The sequence below is a fragment of the Otolemur garnettii genome, unplaced genomic scaffold, assembly GCF_000181295.1.
Source record: "Otolemur garnettii isolate 467f Iridium unplaced genomic scaffold, OtoGar3 scaffold00034, whole genome shotgun sequence".
Taxonomy (NCBI): domain Eukaryota; kingdom Metazoa; phylum Chordata; class Mammalia; order Primates; family Galagidae; genus Otolemur; species Otolemur garnettii.
Genome location: NW_003852429.1, coordinates 12883957 through 12904633, shown reverse-complemented (window position 1 = coordinate 12904633; position 20677 = coordinate 12883957).

Here is a 20677-nt window from a genome sequence, read left to right as displayed (position 1 = left end):
TCAGGCTGTGGCTTCCTGGAGTTTCCTCAAGCTCCTTAATCTCCACTCTACTTTCCTCAGTGACACTGGTGGATCCCTCTACTGCGTGGGGCACAGTGTCCAGCAAAGCTGCAGGGCTGTGACTTCCTACACTCAGATTCTAAAGGATGACCGAGAAGATTGCAAAGTCCAGGCTGGAAAACACCATGGGAGGTGGTGTGCCACAGAGACCCCCACTGTGGCCATACCCATTGGTGTCATGTGGCCACCCCTGGAGGCCCCAAACCTGCAGAATTGCTGGTATGCAAATTCTGTCTCCGAGAGCTGCAGGTGTGCCACCCAGACACAAAGCCACAGTGGAGCTGGGGCCACTCCAGAGACCACACCTATGTGGGGCCACACAAAGACATGAACACAGGGACATTGCCCTAGAGGACTGCCCCAGTGGATTGAGAATGTATCACCTGTACCCCAGTAAGCCTAGACAGCAGACACTTGGGTCAAAGAAAGTTAATCTGGAGCCATAAAGATTTGGACTTACTTGGGGTTTGTTACTGCCTTCCTTCCTATTTTTCTCTTTTTGAAGGGAATATTTACCTTATGTCTATCCTACCATTGTGTACTGCAAGATCATAACATGTTGGATTTACAGGTTCCCAGTTAAGGAGGGGTTTGTCTGAGAAGATTGAGTCCCATCCATATCTAATTTAGGTAGGATTTAAATAAAACTCTGGGAATAGAAAGACAATAGATGAGCTAATACATGGTGGTGGCGGGGAGGAGGAGGGAGTGGGGAGAGGGGAGGAAAGAAGGGAATGGAGATCATGGTGTATGACACACTTTTTGGGGGCAGGACACAATTATAAGAGGGAATTTACCTAACAAATGCAATCAGTGTAGCCCAATTCTTTGTACCTTCAATGAATCCCAAACAATAAAAATAAATAAAAACTGTGCACTTAGTACTTTTCAAGTGAACAAATTATGACTTTTGAAGCTATCTGGACAAAATGAATGAATTTTGCATCTGAAAAGGACATGACTTGGGAAGCCAAGAAAGCTATGAATTCAATGTTAACATCCCCCTAAAATTCACATGCGAAATATTAATCCACAAGATAAAGGTGACAGAGGTGGGGCCTTTAGGCAGATGGTCCGCTCATAAGGGTGGAGTCTTCATAAATTAAATTAGTGCTCCTATAAAAGAGAGCTCAGAGGGCTGCCCTGTTCCTTCACCACGTGAGTAAATGGTGAGATGGACTCATCTGTAAACCAGGGAATGGGCTCTCACAAGACTGCAAATCCTCTGGCATCCAGGTCTTACACTTCCCAGTCTCCAGAAGACTGAAAAATACATTTCTGCCCTTGATCTCACTCTGTTGCCCCAGGCTAGTGTCCCATGGTATCATAGCTCACAGCACCCTCAAAGTCCTGGACTCAAACAATCCTCTTTCCACAGCTGATCTTTAAAGAAGATAATGGGTAAAATACAGAATGATGCTTTATCATTACAGGGAGCATTGGATTTGAACAATTTCTATATAATAGTGTTTATGTTTTGAAATATCCCATGGATTATATTTGCAAAACAAACAAACAAAACAGCCCACACAGTCTGTCTTCCCCCTGCCATAGCTGAAAATTTGATAAAATATCTGTTCTTACTGGGCTGACTGAGCATAGATGCTATAGGGGGACCTCATATTTGTTTAACTGCAGAATTCAAGAATGTCGATTTTGGTCTACATAAGTTGAGTCTGTGGTTACTTTGGAGATGACTTACCTTCATATCTGCCCTTGGAGAACACAGATCAATAGGGCACTTCTGCCTCTAATCTTCAGAGTCAAACTTCTGCCATTTTTCCCAAGTACACAGATAGCTGGAACTCATTTTCCTCTGTATTACAACAAAGTCTAAAGATCTTGGCCTTCAGGAAGCCACTCAATATTACTTTGTTTAGTTAAGCTTCCATCACAGATGAGGGGAAGAAGAGGAATTGAATTGGTAGCAAATTCTAATGTATGTTCAAACTGCTATAATTCTGAACATAATGATAAATTTTCATCACAGAGTTCTATTTTATTGGCTAGTTTTAATAATGATGAATATTAACTATTATATTTTCCTGAAATCTCTTAGGAAATGTATTCACTTTTTCTAAAATTCTGTTTTTCAGATATTCTGTCCAGATCTAATAAGGGAGAACTAGGTGACAACTGCTATTACATGCATCTGGAGATAAATGGGGCACTTTTATTCACTTCACAATGATAAAAGCTGACGGGACAGTATCATTTTATTAAATAAAATAATTTAAACAGTGCTCCCCAAACCTACTGTTATTATGACAATTCACTATACTTAAAATTGGAAGGAAAACCAAAATGGTATTTACTTAAAAGGAAGGTAAATATTTGGCTAAACATTAAAGCCTACCTTTTGATCTAGCATTCATACTCAACTATAAAAAAGAAATGACAATCTAATATTTTTGTAACAACCTGGATGTAGTAGACCATTCTCCCCCGTGAAGTATCACAGAAATGGGAAACCAAACACCACTTGTCTGCAGTACTAAACTGGAACTGATGGATTAACACTTCAATGAAGACATGAAACTACAACCCGTCAAAACCACCCTATCATCTAACTCCAGTAAGATTAACCCCCATCCCCAAATCTCAAAACTGCAGATGCTGAAGTGGATGTGGAGGGGACGGAGCACTGGTGGTGGGATTACACATTAATACAACTTTTATGGAAAGAAATATGGAAAATTCTCAAGGAACAAAAAGCTGACTCTCCATTTGATCCTGCAATCCCATTTCTAAGTGTCTACCCAGAAAAACAAAAAGCATTTTACCACAAAGACGTTTGCACCAAAATACTTACTATAGCTCAATCCATAATTGCTGAGTCATAGAAGCAACTCAAATGCCCATCAAACCATGAATGGATCAAGAAATTGTGGTATATGTATATCGTGGGACTGTTCAACCATGAGAAATGATGGAGACTTTACATCTTTTATGTTTACCTGGATGGAGTTGAAACACATTCTTCTTAGTAAAATAAATCAAGTATAGAAAACCCCCCCAAATGTACTCAATACTAATAGGAAACCAATATATAAACAATTACATACTCATACAAATGATAAAAATATAGTCTAGCATAGGGGAGGTATAGGGAAGGAGTGGGGGGCAATTGGAGGTGGGAGGGGGAGGGAGGGCGTTGGGCTGGATCTCACCTAATGGGCACAGTGTAAGGGTGTTCACTGCACCCCTTGGGTGAAGGGCTCTTCTACAACTTGAACTTTACCTTGGAAGTGAGAATTCTAACCTAAAAATTTGTATTCTCATATTAATTTGAAATTTAAAAATAAAAAAAAAAAAAAAACTCAACAGAAATTTAGTAGGAGAAAGGAGGCAGAGAGGGAGGGTAAATTCATACCTACTGGGCACAGTGCACATATTTTGGGTGAAGGGCAGATTTTAACATTAACTTCAAATGTACACATGCAAATTAGGTAACCAAAATTTGTGTACCCTTAAAATACTCTGAAAGAAAAAGTAAATTTAAAAATAATAGAAACAAGAAAACAGTTAAATATCAATTATAAAATAATTTATTTAGAAAATTATGTATCCAGTAGATAGAGAAAGTAAGCTGCTGGTTAGTCTAGTAAGTGAATAGAATTGGAAGAAAACAAAATACATTTAATTTGTAGCTTTTACAGCTGTGCATATATATTGAAGGAGGTTACTTGGAAGATGCAATTTTATAACTGTTGCTGGAAAATTCCATTTGACTGTGTTTCCATTAAAAATTATTGTGCAAATATTTCTTCAAGATACTTCAGAATAAATACACCTAATTACATCTTTATGTACGTTAAGTATTTGAGTTAATACTCAAGTGAAGCCTTTGATTTCTCTGATGCAACAGTGCGTTTTTGATAATGGCATTCCCCTACGCGTTCTCTTTCCTACAATGTAAATATCTGAAGTGCTGTGTTGCTTCTCAGGCTGAGAAAAATCTAGACAAAGAGCTTGGAATTCTCACAGAAATGATTCTATTTATGATGCCAACTTTTTTTGATATTGTGGAATTTCATTTAATCTATTAAATGATCATTTCTGAATTATGTTTCTCTTTGATTTTATATTCATATAAAAATAATGGTATCTTTATTTGATTTTGTATAAATATCAAAAGAAATGTCTTTCAACAGGTCTCATTAAGTGAAAACGAATGACTCCCTGCTTAGCTGTCAAAAAAGTAAACAAGCCTTGATACACATGCAATGGCTACATTTTATGTTCTTTTGCCAAGTCTTGACTGAAAAATTATGCCAGAATTTTGAAAATTTCACCTGGGGTTCACATGCACTTAATAAATGGTGACAGAGAGTTGAGCAGGTCTAACAGGGCACATGGCTGAATAACGCCCACCTCACCCAAAACATTCCTCTGCCTGTCTCTCTAAACTGAATAACCTCAGAGCACAATGGCTACCCTCAAATCCTCCCAGGAACACAGGTCTGCCGTTCAGACACCATCTGCCAGGCAGCTGAAAGTGGCTGAGCCCTCCTTTGTTCTATGATGCTGTGCCATAGTTAATAACTGAGAATTCAGGCAGAAGAAAAGGACCAGTCCCCCTGAGTCATTCTCTTTGTTGTGTCTGAAGATCTGCACCCTGCCACCCATGAGGCTTTCGCTGGCTGACCTCGGTTTGCCTTCTGCCTCCACCACTTCCCACTGGGTTATTGAAGCACTGCTCCACACGGGAAGCTGGTGCACTTTGTTAAGCTGATGCCACGGGCAAACGCAGGCTTCTGTTGTACTATAGGCAAAGAAGAGTGTTTATGGAGGAGGAGTTGGGGTATCCCAGTTCAACTGTCCCTGAGAGAAGCTGTAGAGAAACAAACTTCCTTCTACACATTCTCCTCATTCAGGGGCTACCTGAAAGCTTATCCTGTACTCAGGGAAGGCCAAGGGCACTTCTCGCCTATGATTAAGGAGCATGATATGAAACAGGTGACTTAAGAGGTCAACAGAAGTAAAAGCAAATCCGCATTGATGTAACAACAGAAAAAGCAGAAGACTCTGCCACTGATCCATCTGTGTTTTCTGTTTTAGACCATGAGAAGTTCTGCTTTTAGCATCATCAGAATGTATCCACTTTGAAAATATCTGAGGATGCTACTAGGTTTTCTGACCCCATAGAGATGTGCCCTTTTTCTCTTCTGTGTTTAATTTTCTTATTTGTAAACTGATTGATTTTAACTATGTCAATTCTCATGCCCTGTTTAACTCTCAAACATACAACCCAGGGGAACGAAGACAGTATTTATAACATAATTTAGAAAATAACAGTTCACTTTAAAATTATGAGTAAATATTTGTGCAAAGTTGATTATTTCCCTTTTTCTTGAGGTCCAGTTGTTAGAAATGTCATCTACACAAACTGTCAATCTACTTTTTTGGGGTCACAAGGTAGTGTTTTTGGGTTTTTTTTGTTTGTTTGTTTGTTTGTTTTACAAGGTAGTGTTTTAAGCCTGCAGAGGCCCTGAGTGTATTGTGTCTTTGTTTTACTAAGAACACTTTTAAAATACCATAAAATATCCTCGGAAGTGGGTTGTAATGATTGTGAAGCTTACGATTTTATGTCAACAGTTAGATCAGCCTCCTTCTATAGGTCCAAAGGAGATAACTGAGTTGTTTTTCTCATAAGATTGATTGGTGTTGTAAGGTACAGCTCCAGCACTGAATTGTGAATTGCATTGTGTCTGCCTGGATTCTCTTATTTCATTCTGGGTTTGTGTAAAACAGAGGTAAAATTACTACTATTGAACACTCAAAAGTCTTTGATACATAACTTCTGCCCAAAAGCCTTTTAACTATTTCAGTGTTCATAAAGAAATCTAATGCCTTTCCTTTCAGTTCTTTGGGTTTCAGTGAGATGTTACTGGTTTGGGGACAGAGTTGATGTAAGAAGCCATAATACAGTATCTTTCATAAGTAAACATTAAATTTTTACCGTAGATGATTATAATCTGTCATGGTCCACTGTCCTGCCACTAGCTTGTACACATATTCTGAAAACATTTCCTGCTTCTATAAGGGATATAATCAAGTAAAAAGTGAGTTTAGTAGAAAAAAACATTTTATTAAAAATAATAAATTAGGGTGGCACTTGTGGCTCAAGGAGTAGGGCACCAGCCCCATATCCTGGGGGTGGCAGCTTAAACCCCGGCCTCAGCCAAAACTGCAAAATCAATCAATCAAATTAATTAATTAATTAATTAAGATATTTTCTTATTTAAAAAATAGCCATATAAAACTAACTTTTAAACTTTATTTTCAAGTGGAATAAAGCAATCATTGAAAAAAGGGTAGTTAAAACAACAGATCAGTGTGTTTTCATAAATATGTGGAATAATTCATTAACTATGCAGAGTTATTCATAGAATATGCAGTTAAGTTACAAATCTGGGGCCAAGATTATTACTTTCTTTAAGGTTAGAATTTTTAAGATATATACCTTATTAAACTAAAATTAAATGTTAATTTCTATTTTAACTTTCTGTTCTTAATAGGATACATAGTGTCAGAATTCTTTTTTTTGTTCTTAACTATAAGTAAATACAAATACTTTAAATTATCTACATGATTATGTACAATCCTTACAATTTTGGCTAAGCAAAGTAATTGAAAAGTGTTTTCACCATCTTAGAAATCAGTATTAATTATTAACCTATCATTTGGAATTTATATGCCTTTAAGGAGTTTCGTTACTATGTTAATAATTTGTTGAATTCTAAATCAGAATTTTCTTAGAAAATTTAAACTAGAAAAAGTGGGTGGAAAAGGATATTTCAAAAAATATTACAATCTTTCAAACCAAAGCTACAAGGGTATAAATAAAATGGTTTTAGTTTGATTATCTATGTTATTTGGGTAAAATAAATTATGCTGTTTAAGACCGTTATCTTACTTTTCCAATTTTATTTCTTAAAAATTAATGGCTTTCTTTTTTATTAGATGGGAATAGAAGCCATTCTATCATCTTAGCAAATTTTGAAGGATTATTATTAGCAACTCTGCAAAATTTTATTTTGCCACTAATAAGTTATTACTAAGTTTAAAAATACATATTAGAAAAAATATGCTGTTAATAGTACAATATAATAAAAAATTATGCTTAATTGTGATTAACTTAGTAATAATACAGCTTTGTTTGTCTAATAAATTGTATTTTTAATAGATTAGATTATATCAAACAAAAATATTATTCCCCCATAATTCCTACTTAAAAATTGTGTTTTCTCATTTTCCAAGAATGTTTTTGCAGAGACATGAAACAAATCTATTGTTATAGAACAATTAATAAAAGGATGATAAAGTTTCAAGAATTTATTGTACTAAAAAATTTCTTTCAATTTAGCAGACATTTCCAATAATAAAATATGGAAATTCCTGACCATGAGATTCCTGATCAAATCTCATGAACAGTCCATTTGATAGATACATGGAATTTTATGTACAGAAATGTTTGACGAATAGAGTTTTCTTATAACATTGCTATTTGTTTCCTAAAATGAAGTAGGTTTCCTTTCTAAAGAATTAAATTATTCAAACTTTTGAACAATAAGGAAAATGATTTCTGAATGCACAGTGGTAAAAATAAGGAAATAAAAGTCCATCCTGCCGTTTTCCAAAGTCTGTGGCTCATCTGCAAATGAGATGATGGGGAAAGTCAGATTGGCGAGACCTCAAACTCCTAAGGCTGTGACCTAGTGAGGTTTATCTTATAATATTTTAAAATAAATGGATAAATATCCCATCGATATAGAACCAAAAGAGAGATTCAAACATACCACAACTTACTACAAAGGAGATATTTCAAATGCGAGAGTTAACAAAAAATATGACCAAAGCAGAACATTTCCATTTGAAAGAGAATTGACTAATGATTGGCCTGAGTCCAAAGTCACAGTGGGGTTCAAAAAGCTGGTAAGTGCCCTCATAAAAATAGAAGCTGTATCAACCAATTCAATTTAATTATATATGAAGGTGATGATGGAGCTAAACTGCCTGTAATTGGAGTCCAATTACTCAGCTGGTCTTCCATAAAATTAATTCATCTGAAAGTTTGCCATTGTCCTGTGCTCCAGGCCTGCTGCTGGTTTAATTAGTTAACACTGAAGAATCTTGAAACCATAAATTATTTTGTCTTTATTGCCAATTATTGGTTAAGGAAAATCGTATATAAAATATTAACATCTGCTTCTGTGACAAATAGGAAAGAGCAGGGTGCAAACACCTTTTTTGTTTTCCACCTAATGAGACATTGACACAGAGTGAATCTTCCTGTGTTATCATTTGTGTAAGAGAAATTTGAACTTGAAGCCGTAGGCTGCCGAGGCTCACACTGCGCCATGGGCAGTGATTTTGCAAATGGGCCACCTAGCCCCCTAACGGTGCACACATGTAAAAATTAAGCTTAACACCAATGGATGAAAATTGTATGAATAGAGAATGTTCTTGAAGAAATTCTTCTTCAGGCTTTAAATTATTTTGTGGAATATGTGGTAAAGGTTTTTCATAGATTTAAAAGAATTTTGAGTGAAACCTAAGGTCTGATAAAGTAATCTCTATTTGATTATTCACAATTATTTGAGTTGTGTAGTACAGGTCAATCACTAAGCAGTTAAAACTACTAAAAAAACTATTTAGGGCTTAAATATTCACACCTAATTGCTGTTCTTTATAATATAACAAAATAAAATATATATATTGCCAATTGTACTGTTACTGATACCATTCAAAGCCATTTCATATCAATATTATGTAAATATGTCTCACTTCTATTTAACTGACTTCATCATATTGTACTTTAATTTAGAAATAATTACTCTTCACAAAATGTTATTCTTTAATTGCATGCCCAGTAACTAATTCAGAATGAAACATCAGTGGATTTATTCAATAATAAGAAAGTTAATTTCAAACTATTGATTTATCTACAAGAAAGAACTGGTATGATCAGAAAAATAAAATAAAATAATACCTTTAAAAGCCATACTGGAATGAGCATTATAGTCTTTACCAAATATACCATTGCTTATACGTCATAAAATTATAAGAAAATGAAAAATTAGGTTTTATGAAGCTTTAAAAACATAGCTTTATATATTTTTTCTCTCTAAGAATACAGAAGTCTGTAGTGCCAGATAACATTATGATTAATGAAAATACTATCAACTTTAGATAATTTTAAGTGTTAAAACCAACTTGAATGACTTTTGCAAAACCTTTTGAAATAGCTATGTCTCTTTAGATTTGTAACATTTACAATGAAGAATTCTTTTACACATACTATAATTATTCTTGTATCTTAAAAATATTCTACAAAAACTAATTACCTTTTAAATAGCACATGTTTAATCCAATATGTCAAGATGGAGCTCAGCTCGTCCAGGAATACTGAAGTTGCAAGAAACGTGCTTCAGTTTCAAAGAAACAGAACGAAAAATAACCTGAAAATATTGATTCTCTCTGCAAGATTTCAGTAAAACTTAGGAAAAAAAACTTTCTTTAACATATGAATAATTATAACTTGATAGAATGTTGACTTTTTAAGTAGATTGTTTTATTCTATAATAGTTCAACTTTCAGCTATACTTCTTGACAAGACTCCAGATTTGCCAAATACTATTAATATAGTGAACAAATATATTTAACCACAGACACTATGTATAACTATTTGCATATATTTTGCAAAGATGTAGCAGATCATGTCACTTTTAAGCAACTTAATACATATGCCCCCTAAACTAAAAATATCAGAGGATGGTTTGTTTTGATTTCAAAACAGAAGATGCTTGCGGACATACCTGTTGCATAGATTTTTTAAATTTTAATTATCTTAGGACCCTTTGAGCTCACTGAAAGGAAGCTGGTGCTAATACAGGTTCCTTTGTTAGGGCTCTCAGTGTTCTCTTTTAGAAGAACTAAACGCAATCTATTTGAAAAGTGGGAATTTTCTCATGTTACATAAATAACACATTTAAGCAGAGATAGCCCACAGTGGGAAAGACGTGTGTCCCTGGACCACTTCCTCAGCAGCTTTACTCAAGGCAGGGCTCTCTGTGAACACCATCCATGCTCAGCCCGACATCTCCATAAGGTTTTGACTTTTCTTCTTTCTTTTTTTTTTTTTTGAGACGGAGCCTCAAGCTATCCCCCTGGGTAGAGTGCCATGGCATCACGCTCACAGCAACCTCCAACTCCTGGGCTCAGGCGAGTCTCCTGCCTCAGCCTCCCAAGTAGCTGGGACTATAGGTGCCTGCCACAATGCCTGGCCATTTTTTGGTTGCAGCCGTCATTGTTGTTTGGCGGGCCCGGGGGGGATTCGAACCCGCCACCTTAGGTGTACGTGGCTGGTGCCTTAGCCACTTGAGCCACAGGCGCCGAGCCGACTTTTCTTCTTTCTAACTTATTAGAACAATTAGAAAATAAAAGAGAAGTTTCTCCCCCTTTTTAAGGTACCTACTGCCTATGTGTCTAAGATTATGCACATAATTTTTTTTTTTGCCTTACACTTTATTTTCTATAGTCAAATTCCAAATAGAAATGGTATTTTCTTTTTGCTATGGCTCATAGATCTGTCAGAATCCTCTCCCTCTGGCCATGCACATGTGTACAAACGCACAGAAACCAAGAATCTGGCCACCAAGAAGGAAAAGTTTGCCTTAGAAGAAGTTGTCTCTCCTTGGATAAGGACTCACAGTCACATAGTTTCTTTAAGTGCCATAGGATCCTGTCTTTACTAGAAAGAGCGAATTCTAATTCAGGCCCAGAAAAGGAAAACATTCCTGAAGATTAGTGTGAGAGCTAAAGAGAATTGGGCTGTGTAAAGTGGCGTGGCAAAGGCTGCCCTGGAAGGCTCAGGAATCTGAAAGTGCCAAAATCTAAAAGCCTCAGATGCCATCCCTTTCCCCCAAACAACACAGGCCCTGAGACACGTCAGGGGATTCCTGCCACCTGCACCTTAACGTGGAAACATGCCACTCCTTCAGCGAAACAGAATCTTCCTATCACCCTCTCTGTGTGACTCTCTGCTACCCCCTATTGAGATGTGATTTGTGCAGGTTTTAGATTTTTGGTCAGTCAGTTTAATAACATAACATTCAATGCCATGGTGACATTCGTCTTTACAGTGATAATGTCATGAGCCTAAAATGACCCCAGAGTATGGAAACAAAAATTCACAAATGAATGTCCTGTATTGATGAAGGTGCAAACTCTTCAGTATGTTTGAGTCTTAGGTAGAAGGAATCCTCCCTCCCATATGATGGAGTTTCCCATTGGTACCATGCTGGCTAGGCGGAGATTATAAGAAAATATAATCTTGACCAAAAAAAGTAAATAAGTAGCAAGGAGGGGTCACCTACATGCTACTGGGGATCCAAAATCCAATCTAGAATGTTGAGGGCTTTGATTGCTTTTCCCCATGAAAAGCCTGCTGGGCTTTTTTAATTCCCCAGTCCTAAGGCATGTTACACAAAATAAGAGAGAAGTTCCGTTCTGACAGGACTTCAGTACTGAACAGTGGGATTCTTCCTCCCATCAAACCCTAAGTGCCATAAAGCTTGCATGTCCTGGGGTAACAAACCTGCAAACTCTTGAGTCGAGGAAGTCGGAACTGGAAACGGAACTGCTGGAATGAAGAGTCACTCAGCTTTTGAAATGAATTTTCTCAGTCCTGTGGGAGCATATCTGCAAATTGATTTCGCTTCGTTGGGGACACCTGGTGACAGTATCCAGTCCCTGCCAGTCACAGTGAGTCCCCCACACCCAGCCAGACGCTTTCGAAATTTACACAGGTGAGTTATTTTCACTGAAATAATGTAAACTGAGTCTATAAAAGATGAAATACTGTTAAACGAAAATGTGAGGACACTTCAATGGAAAAATACATCTGTTCATTTTTTTTAATGTATCTGCCATTTGGAGCCAATTTCATTTGATTTGGTTGGAAATGTATATCCAGAAAAGACAGCTTATTTTATCTTCTACCTTGTAAGTGGAATTGAGGTAACTAACACTAGATAGTCTTGGGTAATCAGACAAAATAACCCGGTAACACAATTAATCTCAAATGGGAGTCACAAGCAGTTCAAATGTTATTCACTCTCCTATTGATTTGTTTGTTCAGGCAACAAATGTTTATTAATTACTCACCGTTGGTTTACTCAACACATACATAGTCTTAATTAGAGGCATTATGAATTGATGATATATGTGTATCATTTGCCAGTATTCAGATTCATATAACTAGCTCATAAATATTAATTGACATCCCATCATGTGGATGCGTCCTTATAATACAATAATCTGCTGTCTTAAAATAATCAACAATATCAAACAAACAAAATAACCCTTCCCTTTGTATAGGTTACAAATAATATTCCTTAAAGACAGGTAACTGATAAACGTAATAAATAAGTACATTATGGGGTCTGTAGAAGATAGTAATTGCTAAGAAAAGAAAACAAAACACAGAGCAATGTGTGTGCAGAGGGGAGCCCAGATATAAATGACCGGGTCAGGGCAGGTCTCTTATCAATGGGAGAAACGGTGCCGTTTTCTGTGTGTCCAACCAGAAGTGCCCGTTCAGCGTCTCTCTCACCCCCACTTTTGCTGGAGAAAATCAGGGAGACAGTTGGTAGAAAACAGGAAGAAACGCCATAACTACAGAGCCTGACGGAGTTGGACTGAAATATAAAATTCTGGTTCTGTTCTTACCTGTTGCCGGAAACAGAGCAAGTCCGTGAGACTGGTAGAAACTGGTGTCCAACTGGCGATCCCTTCTCAGTGAGCAACTGGTCTTTCCTTCCTGAGTCAGCGACCACACACTCAAACACCCCACCACTCACCCACGTACACACACACTGACACACGTCCACAGCCCACACACCACACGCTGGAAGCAGAGGGCCTCCATGGCTGGGTTGGCCGACGACACTGGAAATGTCCTTCACATGGGGAAGGAGGGTGAGGTCGCTTAGCCCTGTAAGGACTCTTCTTGACAAGCACAGTCTTGTTAAATTCAAGTTTGTAAAGTTCAACTCACTGATACTCAGAAATAGAAGATTACTGCAGTATATGCTGTATTATTTTACTTCTCTAATACAGATTATCTCTTTAAATGACAATGTTCAGCGCTGGTGAAGCTACACTGAGGAGGCATGTCTTGAATTTACTGAGAACAAACAAACTGTACAGTGATTCTGGATAATCACATACAAACACAGAACAGGACATTGCCGCATCTGTTGACACTCTGGGGTACATTTTAAGAGTCCACAGTAAAGTCTGATGCTTTATTAAGGTAAAGACTCTTATACCAGCCTGATTTGGAAGAGTTAAAGAACTTTAAAAGTATAGCAATAGGAAAATACCTAAATAAGTTACAGTGCCTTCAAAGATAGACCGTTAACTGCAAAATGTAATATTTAATTATACACAAAAATACATACAATGGCATGTAAGAAAAACAATGTAATATTATCATATTTGTAAATGAGCTCAAATTAGATGAAGATTAATAAGAACAAAGAAGCCTAAAGATGATCGATGTATTATTAATTTGTGCTTGAATGAAGGGTTCATGGCTGAGTCATTTGTTTCTGTATTTTTTCTTTTTCTGTACTTTGTAAATTTTTTACTAATGAATAGGTATTACGTGTTGGATAAAATACAAAGATGTTTGTTGTTTGGAAGATGGCACTCATAATGAGATATAATAATCACAATTATTCTTCACGTCGTGATTAACTGGTAACATAATTAACAGTTAAAGTGCAGCATTCTTAGAGAAGCAGATCATGGCCCAATTTCTTTACACAAGTCCTCACATGTGTAGTACTGAAGCTTACAGATTCCCAGAATTTTCTGCTTAATTTTGTACTTTCGCTTAGTTGAAAACTGAATAAATAGTAACATAATCTTAAAAAAGAATACATATGATCTCTGCTCATAGTGGCGGGGATGGAGAATGGTGGGAGGAGTGAATTCTTATCTCTCCACCAGTAAGCTGTCAGGACAGCAGCCCCTTTTCTGGTGTGAGTGGACCCGCATTTGGGGACCTCCTGGCCTGGACACTCTCGGGAGCCTTCCTGCCTGTGCTGCCTCCTTTTTGTCCTCTGGCCAGAGTCTGTGGGACCAGTATCATCCATCTACAGGTTTCCACTCTCATTTTTTCTTCTAGATATTTGTTGAAATCTCTTCCACTGAAGGGCCTTTCCCCTTTATCCTCGACTGTCATGCTTCTCCACTGAATATATTTTATGGAGTTAGAAGGAGGGAAAGATACAACTTTCGAGCTCTCACTTAACCCTTTTTAACTGAGGGCCTCTATCTTTAACATATGGCCTAGAACCGTTTTATACCAAATGAAAAGTCTTAAGATTTAATCCCGGGTGTGAGTTCTGTTGTATTAGCACTGCAAGGGGAAGAGGATTGTTTGTCTATATTCTTCCCAGATACTCCATGAGACAAATGGGCCCTAGATTAATCTTCAATAACTTATTCCCCCTGGAGGCCACAACTTTGATTAATCCTCTCCTCTAAAGAATTGGTGAGAGCTGTGATTTATTTCTAAGAGAAAATAATGAAGGTGATGGGACATTACTCCCTTAAGCAGGTTATATCTTACAGAAATGAAGGGGCGTCACTTCTGTGATTATCTTACATTATTTTAGGCCAAGACTTAAGAATAGAAGAAGAGACTTTCTTGCTGGCCTCAAAGCAGCAAGCTCCTATGATGGGAAGTAGAAAAAGACTCAGGTGGCCAGGAACTGGAAACCCGCAGTCCCCAGGAGCCAAGGGCCTTGGCCTAAGAGCTGGTTAAAGGAAATGAAGTCTGCCAAAAATCACTGCAGGTCCGAGGAAAGCTCTGAGTGCAAACGAGGCTGTGATCTGGTCGACACCTCACCTGCAGTGGTGTGAGAACTTGGGCAGAGTCCCCAGGTACATCCAGACTCCCGACTCCTAGAAACCAGGGAATAATAAATGTGTGTGATTTGAACCTGCTAAGTTTATAGTAAATTGTTTCACAGCAACAGAAAATAATAAAATGTTAGCATTTTAAAAAAGAAAACACAATACAAATTCCTTCGGTGATCGTGGGTCTTGCATTTTACAGCCGGCCCACCCTTGATGCCCCCATTCGATCTGGAGGACACCAGAATTTTCCATCTTTTCTACTGAAGGCTTCGCAGACCTTCGCAGGTAAGAGATCCAGCTTGCAGCTGTATTGGAGAGCCCGACTCTATTATACACAGCCAAAACGTATTTGTAAATTACAAAGAAAATTTTCCATAATTATGAAAAACACATTTCCCATTCTGATATGAGTGCTTTTTCTTTTTAACATGAATCACTTTCTGATAGTTTAGTTGTTAATTAATTATTAATCATTTGAAGTTTACGTCCAAATGACTTCATCTCATACGTCCACCAGAGTCTCCTACTGCCTTAACCAGTGATTAGCATGAAACAGGTACTTAATACACAATTATTGAGTATGTGTAATAATACTATGTAATGAGAAATTATACGAAGCCCCCTCAATCACAAGAGGAAATGAGGGCTGGAGAGTGAATGATGTACTGAGCACTTTGTGCTCTACTGAGACTGAGATGTGTAAGAAAGTCTTATCACTTCCCAGTCACCATGAGGGAAAGACAAGAGTGAGATGAGGTTGGAACAGACAGATACTCTGAGTGTGTTGCTGAGTGAAGTTAACGTTGTGAATCGGAATTTTAACTCAGAGACTGCAGCCACCTGTCTAGGGCTTATGGGACCTAGAGAGGTCATCGCAATTCCCATTAGCTCTCTACTCTGAACTTCCTGCCTGGGGTAGTTTCAGTTCCAGACCATTTCTCAAAGAAGCTCCACCAGCAACAATAGCACACTCGGAACTGCAGGAAGAGATGGTATTTGATGACAGCATAGAAGCCTTTAGAAACAAAAAGAAGGAGTAAGTTTCTCTTTTTTTTTGGTTGCAGTTTTTGGCCGGGGCCAAGTTTGAACCCGCCACCCCTGTATATGGGGCCAGTGCCCTACTCCTTGAGCCACAGACACCACCCAGGAGTAAATTTCTCACGGGCCAGATGTTAATAGATGCTGTCTCTTCACACTAATCCACTCCCATGTTCTTCTTAGAACGAGTTGAATGTCCCCTTCTTCCTTAGAAAGTTTCTAAAACACCAGTCTTCCTTTTATACATCCCATTTCTATGTAAATGGAGACAACATGATATATAGGAGCTCAGGACTAAGCAGGCGAGACAATGCAGCGGGAAATGGCCAGTGTTGGAATTCTCTGTCCTCTGCTCCCTTCCAGGTAGACCTGTGTGTGTGCCTGGAACCTCGGCAGCCGGCAGAGGACTGACAGGCTCCTTCTGAAGTAATAGGAAATCTGTTTCTCCACCCTCTGACCCTCAGAAAACTACGGAGCGTGACGGTCCCAGGCTTTCTGGGAGAAAATTGAGACAGAATATGAATGCCTCTGGCTATGAGATGCTCATAATTCTTCTCGCATAGCATGTGATTGCATACCATTTGTTCTCCTTCAAATTACCCATAATAGAAAACCTTTTAGTTGTACAGTCCTTGGTAGGGTGCTCTGAGGAAAAATGCGGACACGATGGATGATAAATGCACAGATAATCAACAGCGAGAATCTGCTCTGGGTCCTCTCACGCAGACAAAGGCATAAAGCTTAGAGCTATGTGAAACCCCCAATTTTCACTTCCTGTGCATTCACTTGAAAACTAGGCTTTTGAAATAATTTGAGAATTTAATCCAAGGTATGCTATTTCCATTAGCAAAGATATTAAAGGATGAATGTAATTCTATACTTTTGTGAACTCTCTCTGCGTAGCTTACGGTGCCTACTTAGTAACCGGCTGGATATTTGTCTCAATCTAAAACTTGAAATGGAGTTATATTGAAAATTAGGATCAAGTCACTGAGAGACTTTTAAAGTGAATGATGGATCCCTATTTGTCAACAATTCTCATGGTTTTGCACGTACATCTTGTTGTGTGCTTCTTCATGAATTCTGCCTCTGTAGTTCACCTTTCACTTCCTCTGCAGCCGTTCTCAACCTGTGGGTTCTCAACCTGTGGGTCGTGACCCCTTTTTAACAATGAAAATACATTGTGGCATTAGGAATGTTGAGAACCCCTGCTTCACGGTGATGAAAATGGACCGAGCATTCCTCCTTGATACAGTTTCTCCAGTCTGGTTAAATTTAGATTTGTAGGCTCGGGCGCCTGTGGCTCAATCAGCGAAGGCGCCAGCCACATACACCTAAGGTGGCGGGTTCGAATCCCCAGCCCGGACCCACCAAACAACAATGATGGCTGCAACCAAAAAAAGGCCGGCGCTGTGGCAGGCGCCTGTGGGTCCAGCTACTTGGGAGGCTGAGGCAGGAGACTCGCTTGAGCCCAGGAGTTGGAGGTTGCTGTGAGCTGGGAGGCCCTGACACTCTACCCAGGGGGATAGCTTGAGGCTCCGTCTCAAAAAAAAAAAAAAATTAGATTTGTATGCCCTTCCTTTGCTGGTTAATAAGAACTCTCTGTGTGGAGTTACAGGGAGGCTGTGAAGATGTGACATCCTACCCGGTCTGGGACCATCACACTTTGAGAGGATTTGACTTCACACAGGAGCCTCACTGTGTTGAATGGTACATCCATCTGGTGAGTCACAGAGTCATACAGCGTTGGCAGGGAAAGAGGGCACAGAGAAATAAAATAAAATCGGCAGTGAGATTCTCAAGGTAAAAATCTCAGAAAAATCTCTAGATATGCCATCCATCTCCCGCTGTATGTAAGTGTCCTCACAGGCCCAGCATCTGACCGTAACATTTGTCTGAATGATCGAGTTTATTCTCCTCTGATCCTTACGTGCCGCCATCATCACACTCATTCCACTGAACATGCTAATGGGTTTTCCAGCTGCCCTTTGCCCCCTTGTGACTGTTTTGCAATAATAGTCATTATTTTTTAATATCTAAGGACAATCACCCCCCATTTAGCCATTTGTAAAAGTAAGATGGGCTATTATGATACAATGATTTGTAGGCCATAATATTATGAAAATATATGTGTACATTTTTTTTTCTCAAAAGAAACTGATTTTTTATCACTGAAACCTCAGGCAAAAATTTTCATGCCACCTTTGAAGTGTGCCCACAGCTCCTGAAATTTTCAATGCTCCTCAAATGTTTTTATCATCTATATTAAAAACAAGAGAATATATCCAGTTTTCTTAAAAATTGTTAAAGAATAGGGGAGTTCAACTCTACGGACAGCATAATGTGTTTTGTCAGATTCTATGTGTGTCTAAATATTTGCAATAGTATCACTGCCCTAATAAAATAAAAGCAAAGCAATGGTGCCAAATAATTAAATTTGCTTTGTAAGGAAAAATGATAAATGCTTGCATAAGAACGCTGTAATCATTGGGTTTCTGAAGTACAGAAATCCTTTTGTGAGCTGAAGGCTCTGAGTTATGTGCTGCATTAATTTCTTCAGATACAATTGCTTTGTACTAGAAGTTTATGTTTGTGATTTGGTCTTAGCACTCTGTGAAAAGTCGTCGTCAAATGCTGTTTGAATAAGACACCAAACAAGTACAAAAATCTTTCTTTTACAAGGTCAAGAACCATGTGTTGCAGAAGGAATTGCCTCAAATTCTTTTTATTCATGAGGACACTGCTCCTTTTTCTAAATACATCAGATTTTTTTTAAGTTATTGTTTCTATGTCTTCTTTTATCTCCACACAATTTGAACTTATTTATTTTATATTCTCATTCTGCCTATTTTATTATCTTCATTTTTGGGAATCCAAAGTATTCTGTTACATTTTATAATTAAAATCTCTCAGGGATTTTTTCTTCCCATAATTTTATTTTCATTCAAGTTTGCTTTTCCTCTCAGAATTGTATGTCATTTGCCTGATACTGCCCAAATAGCTAAATAAATAGAGTCCCATGTTTATCAGGGCTCACAGGGGTTTCTCTGCCCCCGTACCAGTTTTCATGTTGATTTTTTGGGGTAGGATCCTCTGGAGTCCTGATGGCAGAGCCCTTCCAGGTACAGAAACTGCTGCAGATTTTAGTTTTATAACAGAATTTTTGATTCAGATCTCTACCTTGATGAGTCTGAGGCCTCATACTCCAGATCATGACACCCAATTGCCAATGGCGGTATCACTTCTAGCTTACAAATTTGACTTTGTGTTCCATAGTTGTTTTCCAAAATGAGTATGACTTTGAAATTAAAGTTAGTAAGTTTGGCTGGGTGTGGTGGCTCAAACATGTAATCTGAACACTGTGGGAGGCTGAGGCAAGTAGATTAACAGGACTCAGGAATTGCAGACCAGCCTGAACAAGAGAGGGATCCTGTCTCTACTAAAAACAGAAAAAAAAAAAAAAAAAAAAACTCCTAGCCAGGTAAGGTATAGTGGCAGGTGCCTATAGTCCCAGCTAATTGGGAGGCTGATGCAAGAGATTGTTCAAGCTCCAGAGTTTGAAGTTGCTCTGAGCTGTGACGCCATGGCACTCTACCAAGGTGACAGAGTGAGAATCAGTCTCAAAAAATTAAGACAAAAAAGAAGAAGAAAGTAATTGGAGAATAGGGAGTTCTAATATAGTTTCCCTCCATGGCTCAGGAACTATTTTCAAAGTAAAGAAAGTAAATAAACTTCATTGCAGTTTGTAAAACCATAAATAAACAAAAATAAATAAATAAAGTTAATAAGCTTTATTTTTAGGATAGTTTTAGGTTTTCCTCAAAACTGAGTGGAAAATGAAGAGAGATACCTAAAGTCTCCCCCGCCCCAAAACACACATGACCTCTCTCACTGTCGAGATCTCCCACCATAGTGGCACAGTTGTTAGGACTGAGGAAAGGGTGTTGACATATCACATCACCCAAAGTCTATAGTCTGCATTAGGGATATAGTCTACATAACATTAGGGCTCTAGTCTACATTAGGGCTATAGTCTATATAACATTAGGGCTCTGGTCTACATTAGGACTCTAGTCTGCATTAGGGCTCTAGTCTATATAACATTAGGGCTATAGTCTACATTAGGGCTATAGTCTACATAACATTAGGGCTCTAGTCTACACTAAGTCTATAGTGTACATTAGGGATATAGTCTACATAACATTAGGGCTATATTCTACATTCAGGCAATAGTCTACATTAGGGCTATAGTCTGCATTAGGGCTATAGTCAGCATTAGGGCAATAGTCTACATTAGGGATATAGTCTACATAACATTAGGGCTCTAGTCTACATTAGGGCTATAGTCTGCATTATATTAGGGCTATAGTCTACATTAAGGATATAGTCTACATTAGGGATATAGTCTACATTAGGGTTATAGTCTACATTAAAGCTCTAGTCTACGTTAGGGATATAGTCTACATAACATTAGGGCTCTAGTCTATATTAGGGCTATAGTCTGCATTATATTAGGGCTGTAGTCTACACAAAGGTTATAGTCTACATTAGGGCTCTAGTCTACATTAGGGCTATAGTCTGCATTAAGGTTATAGTCTATGTTAGGCTATAGTCTACATTAGAGCTCTAGTCTACATTAGGG